Consider the following 18629-nt stretch of genomic DNA (forward strand, 5'->3'; position numbering starts at 1 on the left):
CATGGCAGCCATTGGTCATGAAGGAGCAATATACTGTCTAGAAACTCTAGGTCGTGATGCATGTTTTCACTGTAAGTGAATTTGCACTCTTTGGGAAGAGTGGAAAGTGTGATATTCCAGCACATATTAGGGTTTGGAGATTGATTTCAGCCTAGTAATGAACTGGTCCACCTGAAAGACAAAACCCTTTTCTATGAGCAGGGCGGAAACTAGATTGGTTTAACACCTTGTGCGGCATAATGGCCAGGGTTCGTTGTATTAGGTGAAGGTAATTTGTATTCCAGAGAATCTTAAGACTCAGGTGAAAGCTGGGAACTGTCTCTCAGGGGATAACACTTCAAGTACCTTTCAAATATGATCCCTTAGCCACTTTTGCACAGTGGCTGCTTTAAATATGGCATGCATATGTACTATGTGACAGGTATGATAATATACCACGGGGCTTCCTGACTGAACAATACAGATGTTCTAATATCACTTTGCATCGTAGTGTCTGGGGCAGGTCAGTGATACCAACACAGCTTTCATTAGAAGTTTACGGCCCAAGGGATGGGGGAGATGTCTGTTCTGCCAGAGGAACTTCACGAAGAGTGGAGGCTGAAGAGTTGATTATGTTTGAGATTAGAAGGAGAAGGGATGCTAGGGCAGGGTGGGTGGGAGACGCCTACAGGGGCACAGCAGCTGTGACAGCATGCAGGGGCAGAAGACTGCAGGGCGAGCGTCCGGAGAACCTGGGGCAGAAACTCAATAGTGTGGCCACGCCACGCAAGGAAGCTACGATTGCACTTTAGAGGTCACTGGAGGAGCACCGGGGAATTGGGGGAGAGTTCCACATTCCTGAGTCACCCCTATAGTGGGTCAAACAACAATGTGCTGCACAGGGTCCGGCATCTAAGACGCGCTCCCAAGGTGATGGCAGGGCTCGGGCACTTTAGGAGGAGCAGGCATGCTGGAAGAAGTACACCACTGGGCACAGGCTTTGGGATAGTGTGACCTCACCCACTACTTCACTCTCTTGGCTTCATACTTGTGACTGAGAATGCGAACTCTCAGATTCCACGCCTACCACTTAATGCTATGTATACCTGCTGTGTGTCATGTTTGTCGTGGTGTTTGATCCCAGCAACAGAAATAGAACCAATACAACCCCTAGTGCTAAATACTAAATGAGCTCTAGAGAATTCATCCAGCAGTGCAAGTGCGGTAGTTCATATCTCTAGTCTCAGTCCACAGGAGGTGGAACCAGGAACATCAGGTTTCTTTGAAATTACCCCTAAAATTTGGACTTGAAAAGTATCTGTGGAGATGATAAATGGGCTCAAAAAGAAATCAGAGAAACATCACCCTTCATAATAGTCACAAATAGCATAAAATATCTCGGAGTAACTCTAACCAAACAAGTGGAAGACCTGTATGACAAGAACTTTAAATCTTTGAAGAAAGAAATTGAAGAAGACACCAGAAAATGGAAAGATCTCCCATGCTCTTGGGTATGGTATGCTATTGCCATAGTAAAAAAATATCAATCTTACCAAAAGCAATCTACAGATTCAAGGCAATGCCCACCAAAATCCCAGTAAAATTTACAGACCTCAAAAGAACAGTACTCAACTTCATATGGAACAGAAAAAAACAAAACAAAACAAAAACAGGCTAGCCAAAACAATCCTGTACAATAAAGGAACTTCTGGAGGCATCACAATCTCTGACTTCAAACTCTACTACAGAGCTACAGTACTGAAAACAGCTTAGTATAGGCATAAAAACAGACAGGAGGACCAATGGAACTGAATCAAAGACCCAGATATTAATCTACACACCTCCAAACACCTGATTTTTGACAAAGAAGCAAAAAATATCAAATGGATAAAAGAAAGCATATTTAACAAACAGTGCTAGCATAACATGTAGAAGAATGAAAATAAATCCATGTCTATAACCACGCACAAAACTCAAGTCCAAATGGATCAAAGACCTTAACATAAAGCCAATCACATTGAACCTCATGGAAGAGATGGTGGGAAGTACACTTGCATGCATTGGCACAAGAGACCACTTCCTAAATATAACCCCAGTAGCACAGACACTGAGAGAAACAATTAATAAATGGGGCCACCTGAAACTGAAAAGTTTCTGTAAAGCAAAGGACATGGTCAACAAGACAAAATGACAGTCTACAGAATGGGAAAAGATTTTCACCAACCCCACATCAGACAGAGATCTGATCTCCAAAATATACAAAGAACAAATAATCCAATAAAAAAAATGGAATACAGACCTAAACAGAAAACTCTCAACAGAGGAATCTAAAATGGCTGAAAGAAACTTAAGGAAACGTTTAACATCGTTAGCCATCAGAGAAATGCAAATCAACTCTGAGATTCCATCTTACACCTGTAAGAATGGCCAAGATCAAAATACTGATGACAACTTATGCTGGAGAGGATATAGGGTAAAGGAAACACCCCTGCATTGCTGGTGGAAGTGCAAGCTGGTACAGACCCTTTGGATATCAGTATGGCAATTTCTCAGAAAATTAGGAAACCACCTTCCTCAAGACCCAGCAATATCACTTTTGGGTTTACTTCCAAAGGATGTTCAATCGTGCCATAAGGACATGTGCTCAACTATGTTCATAGAAGGTTTGTTTGTCATAGCCAGAACCTGGAAACAACATAAATGCCCCTTGACTGAAGAATGGATAAGAAAAATGTGGTACATTTACACAATCGAGTATTACACAGCAGAAAAAAAATAATGACATCTTGAATTTTGCAGGAAAATGGATGGAGCTAGAAAACATCATTTTGAGTGAGGTAACCCAGACACAGAAATACAGTTATCACATGTACTCACTTATAAGTGATTTTTTTAAACATAAAGCGAAGTAAACCAGTCTACAAATCACAATCCCAGAGAACCTAGGCAACAGTGAGGATTCTAAGAGATACATAAATAGATCTAATCTACATGGGGAGTAGAAAAATACAAGATCTCCTGAGAAAATTGGGAGCGTGAGGACCATGGGAGAGGGTAGAAGGGGAGGGGAAAGGAAGGGAGGAGAGCAGAAAAATATGTAGAGCTTAATAAAATCAATAAAAAATTATTTGTGGAAAATTCCTCTCACATTTTGTTTGAAAGCTAATTAGCAGCTTCCTTAAGATCTTTGACCAAAAGATCATTCTAAGTGGCAGTCCTATTCTGAGGCCAAAAATAGAACATTGGATACAAAGTCTACATTATTCTGAATGATGTCAGAAAGATAGTCAAAAATATTTCTCAAAAGCATTGCCATGTACTTGAGAATATATCTGCTTAGTGTAACACAAAACAAGATCCTGTAGTACAACTCTGAGCTAAACTGACAGAATCAAATTTATGTTCAACTGATAGTCTCATTCTGCATTTTTTAGAATTTAGTTTTAAAATAACTATAGAAAATTAATATATGACACTTATATTTCTTACTTAGAATGAAGTCTTCAGATTCTGATGATACATGGAACTCATATTTGTCACTAATCACATAGATTATAAGTGACATAGATTATAAGTGTCATTGGTAAAACCAAACTTTTGCTCCTATTTATACACAGTGGAAGCTTGTGCTTTCCTCCTCCCCACGCCGCCTTTTCTCCTCTCTCCTCCCTCACTCATGATTTTCCTAATCTTTTTCACCATAAGAAGAAAAATGGAAAATTTTCAAATTTTTGACACATTTTTTCCTTCCTGCTAGCCACATGTTAATAGTAACACCAAAGATAGTGCATATGGATGTCAAATGTACAGAGGGCAATTTAAAGAATACTACACAAGAAAATCAAAATAAAAATACCTTAAACATGCCTCACTTATATTTATACAAATTCAACCTATTAGGATTATAAAATATTAGTGTTTAAGAATATAAATTTTTTATTCAATCTTTGGGTGTTTTACATCATGTACCCCAATCCATTCATTTCCTACGCCTTCCCTATCTGCCTTCAATTCTTTTATTCTTCCCCCAAAAAGCTAATAAAAATTAAAAATTATAAAACAAAGGAAGAACAAAGAAAATAAAAAACCAAAACCAAACAAAAAAATGCCACCACAACGCCCCTTCTGGGCAATGACCGCTCCTAGTAACTTCTGCATTCTGTGCTTCTACCGCTTTACGCCGACTCCATTACATATTCCTTTGTCATAATGGTATTGAAAGTTGCAGTGTGTCACACAATATACCCTTTTACTCAATTAGCCCAACCAGCTTTACTTGTGAATGTTCGGTGCAATGAACCAGTAATCTAGTTCAAGGCCTCTGGATTCTGCTCCATCAACACTGGACCCTTACAGAGACTCTCAGATACCTTGTCACCCTGAGTCGTGAGGGATCCTGCAGCTCCGATCTGTACTCCCTAGGTGGGGAAGATGTGCTGAGCCAACTCAAAGCCCTGGATCTGGGTCTGGGTAGTAGTTGAGTTGGTCAGTTTGCCAGCTTTCCCACATCCATTCTTCCAGACCTGGCTCCCCTTCTATCCAGGAGAAGGGCTGGACCAACTCTCATGCTGTCTTCTGCCCAAGCCTCTAAAGACAGCTCTCCAGCACCCCCTGGTGAGGAAATGGACCAGCTCTATGGTTCATACACACACCATCGGGGCTAGCTCTCCTGCCCACACATCATCAGGGGCACTGCTGCTTCACGCAAGGCCCCAGGACCTACTCTCCTACTCTGCCCAGTGAGGGACAGGACCTGCTCTCCAAAGTGCATCAGATGGCAAGGAGTGTGACTATCTATCCCATGCCCACGCCATTGTGGTTGGCTCTCCCACACCAAGCCAATGACGTGCAGAGCCATGTCTCCCAAGTTTACAGCACCTAGCAGCTGGCAAGGGGCAAGGCCAGCTCTCCTATGTCCTTGACACCAGGGCCTGCCGTCCCACACTGCTCAGGTAAAGGGTGGGGCCAGTTCACCCACACCCTCATCGAAGTCAGCTGTCCTCCGCCTCTCCACCAGGGCCCTTAACATCCAGGTAAAGGATGTGGCCAACTCTCCTGAGCTTACACCACTGCTACTTTCGAGAGGCTGGGCCAGCTCTCCTGTACGCACAATATTGGGGCCAGAAATCTCGTGCCCACTCCACCAGGGTCAGCTCTCTCGTACTTTCCCAGTGAGGGGCAGGGACAGTTCTGGAATATACTTAACTAAACACAGTGGTTAAATAGAGGAAGGAAGAAACTTTCATCCTAATTTAGTGAAATAAAAAGCAAAGATTCAAAATTTTTAATTTATGTAGTATCTTAAGTCATGAAGTTTAAAGATTACCTATCATTTTATCAGTATTATTAATATCAATATTATATTATTGTTTTATAATATCAATATTATATCAGTATTACTAATCAGTAATGTATTAAACAAGGAACATAAATTAAGAACAAATTCAATAATTAACATTATAAAAAGGTCAAAACAACTTTCCAGTTTATGTTTACTTAAAATTGCAATTATATACAATCACATGTAAATTATGTAATTATGATGAATACATTAAATAATAAATTTGTAACTAAAATATGTAGGAATCTCATTTTATTGATAGTGGGCAAACCACACTGTATTCCTATGATCCCCTTTCCGTGTTTTTACTGTACACTCTGGTGAAAACAGTTTTGGTCACTGTGTTCCTTCATTCTTGTTCCTAGTCTAAAGAAACCCTGTGATGCTGTCATCTCTGACTTGGACCAATCTCTTTGGATCTAATTTGAGCAATAAAATACTCAAATAAGAGTATTTATATATTTATAAATATGCTTATAAATATATTTATATTGTTTCCATTTTTAGCTTTCAAAACACTTGGCAGATTACACCACTCTTAGTACCAACTTCTATCTTAGCTAGGTTTTTATTATTGTGAAGAAACACCATGACCACAGCAACACTTAGAAAGAAAACATTTAATTGGAGTGACTCGGTTACAGTTTCAGAGGTTCAGTCCATTATCTTCATGCCAGGGAAAAGGCAGTGTGCAGGCAGGCATGGTGTTGGCTACATCTTGACCAGAAGGAGCTGGTTGGGGGCGCTGATAATTTTATGGGAACCTAAAGAAAATTTAGAGTTATGATCAAGCCCTGACTGAAGTATGGACTCCTGCCTGGCTCGCCAGCTGCTTAGCCCCAAAGAAAATCACACACAGGACCCCATAAGGTTATAAACTGATTGGCCCATTAGGTCAGGCTACTTATTAGCTAACTCTCACATCTTGATTAACCCATTATTCTGATCTATTTTAGCCATGTGGTTTAATACCTTTTTCAATGGGACAGCTTACATCCTTCCACTTTAGTGGTCTGGGCAGGAGTGGGAGGAATCAGCTTCCTCCTTTCCAGAATTCTCCTGCTCTCCTTGCATCATTTCCACTTCCTGTCTGGTTTTCCCACCTACACCTCCTGCCTGACCAATCAGTGTTTATTTAAAACATGATTGACAGAATACAGACAATTCTCCTGCACCACTTTCTAAATAGTGATTTAGTGTTTCATGACTTATCTTACAATATAGAAGAGATACATCCTTGTGATTGTTGATAGTATATGAATCATTGCCCACTGCAGAGAAAATATGACTATAAACACTTTTTACTTTTCCCAGTATGAACAATGGATCTTATCATGCAGACTGTTGTGTATTTACTCCGCATGTGTTGTTCATAGGAGACCCTGTCCTTAGTAGAGTAATTCTTTATTTCAAGAAACATGCAGTAGCTATTAATTAGCTCAATGCATTAACAGCACAATTAATAATACTAAATTTGAGTTTCAATAGACTACTTTATCTTGAGTTCCAGGAAATTAGAAGTATAATGGCCAATCAAGAGTTTCAGTGGAATATTTAGAAAATTAATAACTTGTAGAAAATATTTTAAAAGCTTCATTGGGATACTGGTAGCTAAAACACTTTAATGGGGATAATTTCAACTGACACAGTTGGAAACTTAGCATTAAAACAAAATGTGCTAGCATCTCTCTCATTAAAAAAACTAGTCAAAAATGATTCTAAAATATAAAGAGTTCAAGAAAAGACTGATACTGATTTTATAGAACTTGAATGAACTTCAAAATAGTATTGATTGTTTGGTTATCCAGTTCAGGCAACTAAAAATTGGCTTACTATCGATTGTCTTTATAATCATACTTAAAAAGGAATATCAGCAATGAAGCATGATGAAAGTGGCTAGACCTCGGAACAAGTTAAAGAACATCTGGAAACTGAATGGTCACTGGAGAATGGTGCTTCGAACCTAAAGAAATGTCATCATCAGGTTTTAATTCTAGAATGTTCTCACCTTTCTGTTGTTTCTAAACAAATGATTCACTAATGTGTTTCAAGAAAACTCTAGCAATTAATCCCCTTTAAAATTCTTCATGTTCTACTATGAAAGTCCTAATTATTATCATTATTATTCTAATTGAAGATACTCTTCGTCTGTTGTCAACTGTAGGCTGCATATACATCCAAGGACCCCAGAACCAGAGAAGCATGCCTACCTGACCATGCTGCTGCATAAACAGAAAGGAGGATATGGAACTGTGCAGAGAGGTTGTAAAGCTGATATCAAGGGCAAACCTAAATTCAAGTGCAACCTTTGATTCTGTTAATCTTCGCCTTGGCATGGACATCACTCTTAGAGAGACTACAGGGTAATCTAGTATCTAGAAGGAAAATGCCTTGGACGTACTGTTTGCAGAAGTATCTCCACAATGTAGCCAAATCCTTGTCATCTCTAAGCCTTCGGAGAAAGCCTGACACTCCCAGTGAAACCTCTCTGCCTACTGAGTGCACTCAGATATAAACTAAAACTGTTTCCTTTACTCTGATTGAGGACCTCAAAGGTCTGAGCAGATCTGCCTGCAGGGCCAGGTTTCAGTTGTTGCCACACTGGACTTGGCAGCCCCCTGAACTGAACTGTGGTGGGAACTTGTCACTTTGTCTCAGGTACTGCAGTCACTGAGGGAAATTGTCTGGTGCCAGCGTTTTGAGTTTGATCAAACCCAGAGCTCACTGGGTATCTCAATTACAAGATCAGCTTTTAGACCTTCCAAGCTTTGCTTTCTGTGTCAGAAAGTAGCCATATTTCATGTTTTATCTTTTCCCTGTGTCCATTAAGTGACTACAGACAAGCAGGATAATTCCTTGACACCTATAGAAGATTTTGATGGGATGAAACTATACAATTAAAGCCAATGAAGTTGTGGTGAATGCGTTCTTATTAAAAATGATGATTTTTTTTCCAGGTGATTTTTAACTTGTCCCAAGTTATAATCATTTTTATTATGCTTCATTGTAGATTTTTTTACTGTATGATTATAGAGACAATTGATGGTAAGGCAATTTTTAAAGTCCAAGACTTTAGTAACATGCTTAATACGTAAATCAAATTTAAAGAAAATAAAGGATATTTCAGGAAAACCAATAGAAAAATCTAATCATTATAAGGACTCAAGGTCATAGTACAGAACATTTATGGTTTCCAAGGGAATGTCTGAACAAGAGAAAATTATCACTAATGCATACACACATAAGAGTAATTTTTTGATTGTAAATAACTATCATTTATTGAAATGAAGATGAAAGTTAGAGATGAAGGACACAGTGGTCGGGGTAAGTAGTTAGAGGAAATAAAATGAGGGACTGTCTGTTGTTCCAGAAGTTTCAATTATTGAAGACACAAATCAATTTCATAATCCAAAATCATAGGAATATCATATAAAGTTATGTCAGTCTTTTGATATTACAGCCCTAAGAAGCTCTGACACACCTACAAAAGAAAAATATAAATTAAGAAGGTTCCCCAAGAATTTATCAGTTAAACCAGCCCCCCAGTCTAAAGAACTAGCAGTTATAAATTCAGAGGAAGACGAACATGGCACTTCGGCCCTCAGGGATAAAAGCCAGCACAATCTGAAGGCAGAGGCTTGTCTCCTCAGTCCTCAGGAGGAAGAGGAAGAAGGATGGAGAATCCTATACCCATCTCAGATCCTTTCTGAAAGTCTGTCACAAATATATATATATATATTTATATATTAATATATATATATATTAATCACATATATATGATACATAGATTAATCGATGGATAGGCAGATAGATTGATAGATAGACTTTAGAGTCCCATCCAAAATATTTGGTAATGCATCCTGGAATTGGGGTAAGATGGCTTGGACTTTTACGTATTTGAAAATAAGGACAACAATGTGCATCAATTTTTCTTCCAGTATTTCACAATGGTTCATCTCTGATAATGCAATGATGGACATGCACTCACACAACATACAAAAAGAGATCACCTAAAAAGGCGCTAAGCAGAACCCCAGACAAGAAGCATCAAAGAGAGATACTTAAAGATTCCCCAGAACCCATCTTTTGAAAGCAAACGCCACGCTCTGTCGCTTTCTTTCACGCAAGGGGAAGCAGTGCAGTGGAAGACTCACACTTCTTCTTGATTCCGACCACAAAGGTGTCCAGTCAAGCTCTCTGCTAATAAAGATCACCAGCTTTCTCTTGTTTCAAACCATTGCCGTATTATAAACTATATAACAAGTGGGAGACATTCATCACAGTCTTCTTGTTCCTTTGAAGATGGCAGAAGCTAAAAACTTACAGAATTCTCAGCTCTATGGATTACTCAAGCAAGTAATCAGAGCAGAGTAAATGGAGCCAAGTGTTATCTGGGGTCAGCCAGGCTGCACAGTCTACAAACCATGGTGTTTGCACTGTGTTTATAGGAAGGGCCATCTTTGGATCACAGAGGAAGTGTGAACCAAACAACAATACAAAGATGAAATCTGCCTTCACAAAATTAAAGCAATAGTTGCATAAAATTAAAAATCTAAGATCAAAAGGACAGGAAACTAAATTTAAATTTCTTGATGACTGCATACACTGAGTCACCTCATTTATTAAGCTTTTTTAAAAATTTCAATGCCATAATTCCTATAGCCAAATGCATCTTGAACTCCTCATCCTCCTGCCTTTGATTCTAGAGTGTTGAGATTACAAGTGTGTGTTACCTCACCAAGAGAGACTCCATGTTGATAGAACATAATTATGAAGCAGGAGCGATAATAGATGTAGGAAATGTAGTAGAGACTTGCAGAGAAGGTTCAGCAGTAAGAGCACTGGATGATCTTCCAAAGCAACAGGTTCAACTCTCAGAACCCACTTGGTGACTCAAAACTGTCTATAACTCTAGTTCCAGGTGATTCCATACCCTCTTCTAGCCTACATGGACTGGTACTAGGCACACAAATTGTACTCAAACATACATAGAGACAAAATATCCATACACATTAAATAAATAAAAATGTAAAGAAATAAAGCAGAAAACAAAGCACACAAATATCTTAAAACATGTATTCTTAAAAAATATACTTTGAAATGTGAGGAAAGAAATAAGAATATAAGAAGAACAATAAGGTATATATGAGGAAAATTTCTCATGTGTGTGTGTGTGTGTGTGTGTGTGTGTGTGTGTGTGTGTGTGTAAGACATGAAGAGAGCAACGGTACTGGGGAGGAGGGGAAGAGAAATAAAGGTAGAAAAAGGAAGACAAAAGAATGTGATGGAATTTGTGGGCATGAAAACAGAAATGGGAACTGTATATAAGTAGGAAGTGAAAGTAGAACAGTGTGTGAGATAATAAATAAAATGAACGTATAGTTTTGTAAAGTGATAAATTAAAAGGCATCTCACAGCAAACCCATAGAAGCCAACAATCACCATAATGATCAATAACCTTTATTCCTATAAAGAAAAATTATTGAGAATAAAGAGAATAAGCAGGTGCTATTTCTGCAAAGAAGTGTGCCAGATTAAGGTGAAAGAAATCCAGCTACACAACAAGGTTTGTTTCACAGTCAGTGAGAACGGCCCAGGAGGTTCTTCCCCTTATCACACTCCACACTACAAGACACTAAACACCGGCTGCACTAGAAACACAAACACAGGAAAACATGACCAGGACATGAAATCACCTCGGGCAACAAGAGGTATCTGTGCTGATTGAGGGTGAAGTGCACTGTGATGTCTGGTGCTGAAATTTCCTATGGGTCCTGGAGAAAAGACTCCAAGAAGAAGCAACATTGCAGAAGTATGAAGCATTTTGGAGATCTCAGAGCAGTCATCCAACAACCATGCCACTGCCACAGGAAGACTGACCTGACAGAACCCTCACTCTGGCAGGAACCATTTCTAGAAAAATGCTGAGTAGAATGTAAGCAGTCACATCCTTTCTCTGCACTGAGAGCACAAACAAGGGATGTATGACCACTCACTCCATGTGGAAAATAATGGATGTAAACTTTCCCCCAAATAATATTCTCTGCTGAGGACTAGAGAAAACTTAAGGAAGCACTAATGCCTTTTTAAAACTGAGCAGAAACTCAAAACAAGTGGAAGTATAATAATTACTCAACTGGGACGCTGAAAAGTTGCAAAAAGTCTTGTTTCACAATTAGATTTATAGACATAAATGGGACCTTCACTCTCCATGAGCACAGTTTATATTTGAAATGTGATAGGGAGAGGATGAGTTAAAATCTAACTTGTGGACAAGGCAGGGCGACTGCACATATTAACTCATATAGCTAGAACATAATGTACAAACTCTGTGCAAGCCAAAACTTGCTATCTCCTAAGAAGAAATATTGTCCAATGATACAGCCTTTCTCTATTTTATCTTTTATTTACTTCATTATTTTCCTTTTCATCATTTTTTTCAAGAGTTTCTTGAATTTTTATGTAATGTTCATTCCTACCCTACCTTCTCCCAGATACATATCCCTCTTCTTATTCACTCAACTTCATGTCTTAAAAACCAATGCATGTCACCTCAATATTCCTGAAAATCTAGTTTTCCAATGCAATGTGATTGAATAACTTGAGTCTTCACCCATACAGAAAATTATCCCTCCATCTATCAAGTACTAAAATTTTTCACTACTGTCATAGCTGGGGTGGGATTTTGTGTCTAACAACCCTCTCCATGTTGGCATTTGTTCTGTTTTTGGCTTTCACAGGGCTTGTACATTTTACCCCAACTATGGTAAGTTCATACGTTCAGAAGTCTTGTTTTGTCTAAAAGTTAGTATCTCCGTGACTTCATCCAACATCCTTGCTCCTAACCTCTTTCTACCTACTGTTCTGAACTGATTCATGAGCCTTGGGAGGGGGTGTAGTATATTTTCTCACTTTAGAACTTCAAATTCTTCAATCTCATATTCTCTGAACCTTGGCCCGTTGTGCCATATTGTGTTAATTTCTATCTACAGTAAATCAAATATTTTGACGGCATTTTCTGTTTTAAAATCTTTACTCCTGCATAAATATCTCTTGATGTCCTTGTTTTAAAAATTCTGTTGCTCAATTAGGTTTCATAACTGTTTTTAGGTCTTCTTCCACACATGTCCTATTGTGTACTCTCTAGGATTCTTCTTATACATAAAAGCCTATACTTCACTTCTTCCTCACTTCATCTATCTTCACAGTACTTTTTAGTTTCACAAATTAACTACAAATTTCCATAGCAGTAATATTTAAACTCTTTGTATACTAACAAATTACAAATTTAACTTCAATCTACAATTTTTCTATTCAATATCTTTCTCAGTAGATGTTATATTAATTACCTTCTTACTCAACTGGATTCCCTTTCATTCCTAACCTTGTTGACTAATATCTTGATATACATCATACTGTCCATTTTTATTTTCTTATACTCAGTAGTTACTGACGTTAAAGTAACGATTTTTGTAACTGACAATTGTGACTTGAACAATGGGTATCTCAATCTTCTGTGGCTGCCTCTGGAGTTAATATTGCACTCTCAGTGTTGTATTAGGGATCATGACAAGCAAACAGAGTACATGATGTGAAGGGATAGTGTTGACACACAAGTATCTGGGGGAAAAACTCACGGAAAGAGTAGTGATCCACAGTCTTCCGTATGTGCTGGGAACTGGACCCAAATCCCACAGCCAAGAGGCCCACATATGCTTTTCATCTGCATTTATAGTCATGAGACCATGCCCAAAGTAGGTTGATATCTTAAAAGCTATTGGTTGAAGGAGTTCCCACAGCACCTCTCCTTTTTGTCTAAATAAGAGTTTTCTAGGCCTAAGACAAAACTATATAAAATAAGAACAAATATCAAGTATTATACAGGGGAAAAAAGAGACAAAACACATAAAAATTAGAATTACAACCAGCATAAATAACATCAAGCAAAAAACATATGCTAAACATTTCAATAGTTATTCTATCCTAGGAGTCTAAGTCTTATATTAAAAATAAATGGCTTGGCTAAGTCACGAGAGGAAAGTAACTATTACTGAATAGCCTTTAATCTTAGCAAAGACCTGGGAAGGGAAATAATATTACTTGAGTAAACAGGAAGTGCAAACAAGCAACTTCCAAAAGGTTCAAGAAATAGCAAAACAATCAGCTACCTGGGCAGCTGCCCAAGGTCTCATTTGCAATGTTGGGGCAACCAGCAAAACTAAGGCCTAGAGTAACTGACAGACCATTTTCAGGGGCATGAAAATTTGAAAAACCATCTTACTCTTTCTTGGAAATGTTTGACAAGTCTCTTTGCTTGTATCCTGCTTGTCTAGTCTGGACACAGTGTAATTTTTCAGTAGTCAAGACAAGGGCAGTTCTTTGCCCAAAGGCCAGTTTTGCCACGAAGAAAACAAGCTCCAAGTGGAGTGTCTTCAGTGCCCAACATTCTCATGGGAATAGATCAGTGCTGCCAGGAGCAATCATGTCTCACATCAGCAGAATCTTAAGTTATTTAAATGCCATATTCTATAGTTCTTTGAAGTGTTTGAAGGTTACCTATTGATATGGAATACAATCTCTGTGCATTTAAAGAACCTGATTATTCTTACTATAAATATGACAAACATGGATGACTATTGACTTGTAATTCTTAATACATATATAGCTTAAATACTAAGACTTCATATTAAAATTAAACAATCTTTAAACAAAAGTGCAATTAATGAAGACAATGATCTCAAAATATAAACAATATATAAGTATCATAATCAAAGGTAGAAATTTATAGAGTAATATTATAAATATATCCTAAAATTGCATCAATATACAGAATATCTTAAGCAGGAGTAGAAGCATGCATTTAATATGACAAAATGACTTTGTATAGGTGCATAAATATTGTAAACCTAAATAAGAGTATATTCAATATAACAAATATAATTTGAATTTGTTATAATCTAATTTACTATCCTATCCCACTTATTCCCCCCATTTTTCCCATAGAGATCCCTGAGCCTATGTCATTTCCACCCCCAATCCCATACTACTTATAACCAACCCCTAATAGATGTCCTTAATCCTGAGGACAAACTTTGTTGTTAGAGGGATGGTGTCTTCTGGAATTACTTCCAGCTGTCATGGGGCCAATATTATTTCTATGGGATCCTGTAAAAACACTACAATGATGGTTTAGTTTCAAGATTACTGTCTAGTACCATTGCAGATACTCTCTGAGTAGTATCTTTTCTTCAGAAAAGTAGGGCTTCTGAAGTTCGTATTTGAAGTTTGGCTAGAAGGTTGTAAGAAGGTACACCCTCTCAGCTCATTAAGTTGGAATCATCTTGAGTAGTTTGTTTAAATTAATTGTTTGATCAGGTGTTATCTCAGAAGTGGGCCATAGATTGAAAATGTCTCCTAGCAATCTTTGGAAGTCACTAACAGTCAGCAATTGATCTCTCCTAATTTGTGCTTTTTGTGTTCTAATTTTCTGTAAACCTATTTTATAACCTAGATAATTGATAAGATCTCCTCTTTGTATTTCTTCATGAGCAATTTGTAATCCCCAACTAGGAAAAACTGTCCTTACTTCTGAAAATATTCTAAGGTATCTACATTTAAATCAGATAGCAAAATGTAATCCATGTAATGGTAAATTATAGATTGAGAAAACTGCTTATGTATCATTTCCAAAAACTGACTTACAAAATATTGGCACAGGGTGGAGCTATTTAACAGTCCATGTGGGAGGATCCTCCATTGCTATCTTTTAGTAGGTTGAGAATTTTTATAAATAGGGACTGTGAAGAAAAATTTCTCTTTGTCTTTTTCACGTAAATGGATAATGAAGAAACAATCTTTTAAATCAATAACTATAAGAGGCCATCCTTTAGGCAATAGGGAAGGTAAAGGAACTCCAGATTGTAGAGTGCTCATTGGTTGAATCACCTTATTAACAGCTCTCAGATTTGCCACCATTCTCCATTTTCTATATTTCTTTTTAAAAAATAAATACAAGAGAGTTCCAAGGTCTGGCTGATTCTTCAATATGCTTAGCATATTGTTAAAGGCATTGTTTAACCTATATAGGTTTCTTAGTTAACCATTTTAAAAGTATGACCATTGGTGCCTCTAAAGGTTTGCTAGTTGTTTTGTGTTTTTGTACAGCCTGCATGGTTGGTGACTGTTTTTTTTTTTTATAGTACCTTATAATATCCTTCCCAGAAACATGAGTTGGTTTGTGTTCAGTTTGTGAGACTACAGACATGTTAACCTGGGTATTGCATTGTTGCAACTGATCATGACCCCATAAATTCACTGCTATATTAGCCACATGTGGTCTCAGTCTTCCTCTCTGTTCTTCTGTTACTGTACATTCAAACCACCTCATGTTTTGTTTTACTTGAGATATGGTTCCAATTCCTAGGAACTGAACATCTGCCTCCTGAAGAGGCCTATTCAGATGCCAGGGTTCTGGAGTAATAATAGTCACATCCACACCTATGTCCAGTAATCCTTCAATTACAATGTTATTTCTTTGTACTCTCAGCTTTGGTCTTTGATCATTTATAGGACTCTGCAAAATATAAATTTCCTACTTTCTATTGTAATTGTTTATTCTATCATCCAGAACAGCATGCTTTTATTTTTTACAACAGTCACTGGATTTTCTAATTTTCCAGGAGAAGTCTGTCCTCAACAGCGACTTGGAATAACTAGACTATGTTTGACCTGGGGGCCAGTGAGAGGCCCACTGAGGAGTATCCCAAAAGTAACAGGTTACCTTGTTTGTTCCTTGTTGACCTACATTCATTGGTTCAATGTTAGTCTTTGTCACATCTTTTACATAATCCAAAATATTGAGACCTTGTATTTTTGTCAGTCTTAGAGGAGACATTATTTCTAGGAACGCCTTGTCTACAAGCCCTTCTCAGATGTCCTATTTTACCACAATTAAAACATTTGGTGTTTTGATGTCTCTTCACACGTTTGGAAATTGCTTCTTCTACCCAAGCCTCAATTTTAGAGTCAAATGCCTCAACATTGGCTGTGTGCAGGATCCATTTATCCATTGGTTCTGATTTTATCTTTAAAGGACCAAGTACCTTTTTGCATTCTAAGTTGGCATTTCCAAAAGCCAGAGATTCAATAAGTACCTATCTAGCTTTAGGATCTGTTACCCCTATTTGTATAGCTTTAGTCAATCTTTGTAAAAAGTTACTAAAGGGTTCTCTTAGACCTTTATGACCTTAGTATATGATTCAGTTCTTCTTCTTAGTTCTTGAATCCTGCCCCAATAATTCAAGGCTTCTATAAGACATAGGAACAAGAAGTGTTCATTGTAAATAACTTGAATCTGTGGATAAGCATAATGGCCTTCACCAAGAATTTGATCTTGGGAAGCCTCAAATCCTTTGACCCTACCTTGATGTTCTACAGTGTTAGACTCTTCTGTACACCGTCACTTCCACTGTAACTGCAGCCCATCTTCTAGCACCACTAAGACTAATTGAAGCCAATCAAGTGAAGTGACCTTATTGCTTGAAGCCCATGTCTTTACCCTCTCCCTAACAAATGGTGAATGCATGCTGTAAAATACAACTACTTGCTTAATTTCTTTTAGATTGTTCACACTTATAGGTTTCCCAAAGAGTGAAAATTCACCTACATCAAAAGCATGCATCAGGACCTAGGTGTCTAGGCGGTGTATTGTTCCTTCATGGAAATGCCTGCCATGTAGGTGTAAAAGTCATCTCACTAGGTTATCTGAGCTGGAGGTTGGGTCACAAGGCCACAGTTGGTGAACAGACAGGGACACCTGTAGCTAAGGGACACTCAAACTGGATGATGGGGGGAAAGACTAGTCAAAAACGTAAATGTAGTGTAATGTCCTTCTGACCTGGAGCCAGAGGGAGAACAAGCAACTTTGACTAGCTATGAAACAATGCTGGGTTATCCTAGCTGGAGCTAGCTACCAAAACTAATATTTCCTGCAATGACTTTTCTTTTTACAAAAATTCTTTTGAAAAGGCACTTGAAGGAAACAGACGGTGTACTTGTCACAGATTCAGGTGTTGTTACATGTATGTGTCTTGACTTCACAGAAGAAAGTCACACCTGACACCACTTCCTCATGGAGATCAGAATTTGACAGGGATGGTACTCTAAAGTGTTTTCAGCCAGAGAACACCTGAGCTTCTAAACACGGGTGATCCGTCCTGTGCGTGCCTCGTGGAGCTCTAGAGCTGTGTTCTAGCAGTGTGGAGTCTATCACTAGTTCACGGCCCACAGACACCAAGGTCGAGTATTGTCACCACTGCAGTCTTGAATGTGGGTTCAACACAGTCTCTTCCTCACCATTGGCAGAGTCTGTGCCACTGTGAAAAGAAAGGGATTGTCCAATGGAGGAGCTCAGTGTGAGCCTCCCTGGGAATCACCATTACACTCTGTTTGCAGCAGCATTCTGCTTTTGCCATTTTGGCCAGCCCATGAGGAAGTTGACAGGGAAGAGTTTGCTGATTCAGGGAATTGATGGTAAACATCCCCTGGGATCCACCAACTGAGTATTTTAAGATGAGATGCTTCAGGTTTCTAAACAAACGGCTATAGACTACCTTTGTTGGAGTTGTGGAAGTGCTTCAGACTTGTGTGAAATATTGCAGTTGTTGGCTAATAGGAATGTCATAAGCTCCATGTGTCCATGAAAGCAGATAAACGAAGTGATTTCTATGGACATAAATGGGACTTTGTAATTAGAGAGCAGTCAACATACGGTTACTTTTGTAATTGGAAACAGGTAAATGTATGATCTCTGTCTTCTATACAAGTATGTGATTTCCTTCTGAGGAAATGTATTCGTTTATTTAGCTGCTAAATTTCCCACCCCAAACAGTCCATTTCTTTGGCATTCAGCACCACTTAAATTTCAGGCTCTGGAGAGAACAGAGCCGGGTTCTATAAATGGGTGTCACTGAAATGTTTTCATGCCCAGCTTCCATAGGGTCCTGTTCCCCGTCAGAGACATGCTGAGATGATCTGTTACTGCTGTCTGTGTCTGCTAGAACCTTGGCCTTCTGCAGACTGATTGGCTGATTAAGGTCTGCTCAGATCCATCTAGAACATTTCTAACCTCCATCTGTAAATGGTGCATTTCTTCCCCAAGGCAGGAACTAGAGAGATGGCTCATCCGATAAAGGCTAAGTTCACAACCAAAAATATTTTAAGAAAATATTAAGAGAAAAAGTGACACAAAAAGCAAAACAAAAATGTTATCTGTGCCTAAGTGTCTTAGAGGGATTTCACTTCATTTCAG

Source organism: Myodes glareolus, chromosome 14 (genome assembly GCF_982192425.1).
Source record: "Myodes glareolus chromosome 14, mMyoGla1.1, whole genome shotgun sequence".
In the NCBI taxonomy this organism is placed as follows: domain Eukaryota; kingdom Metazoa; phylum Chordata; class Mammalia; order Rodentia; family Cricetidae; genus Myodes; species Myodes glareolus.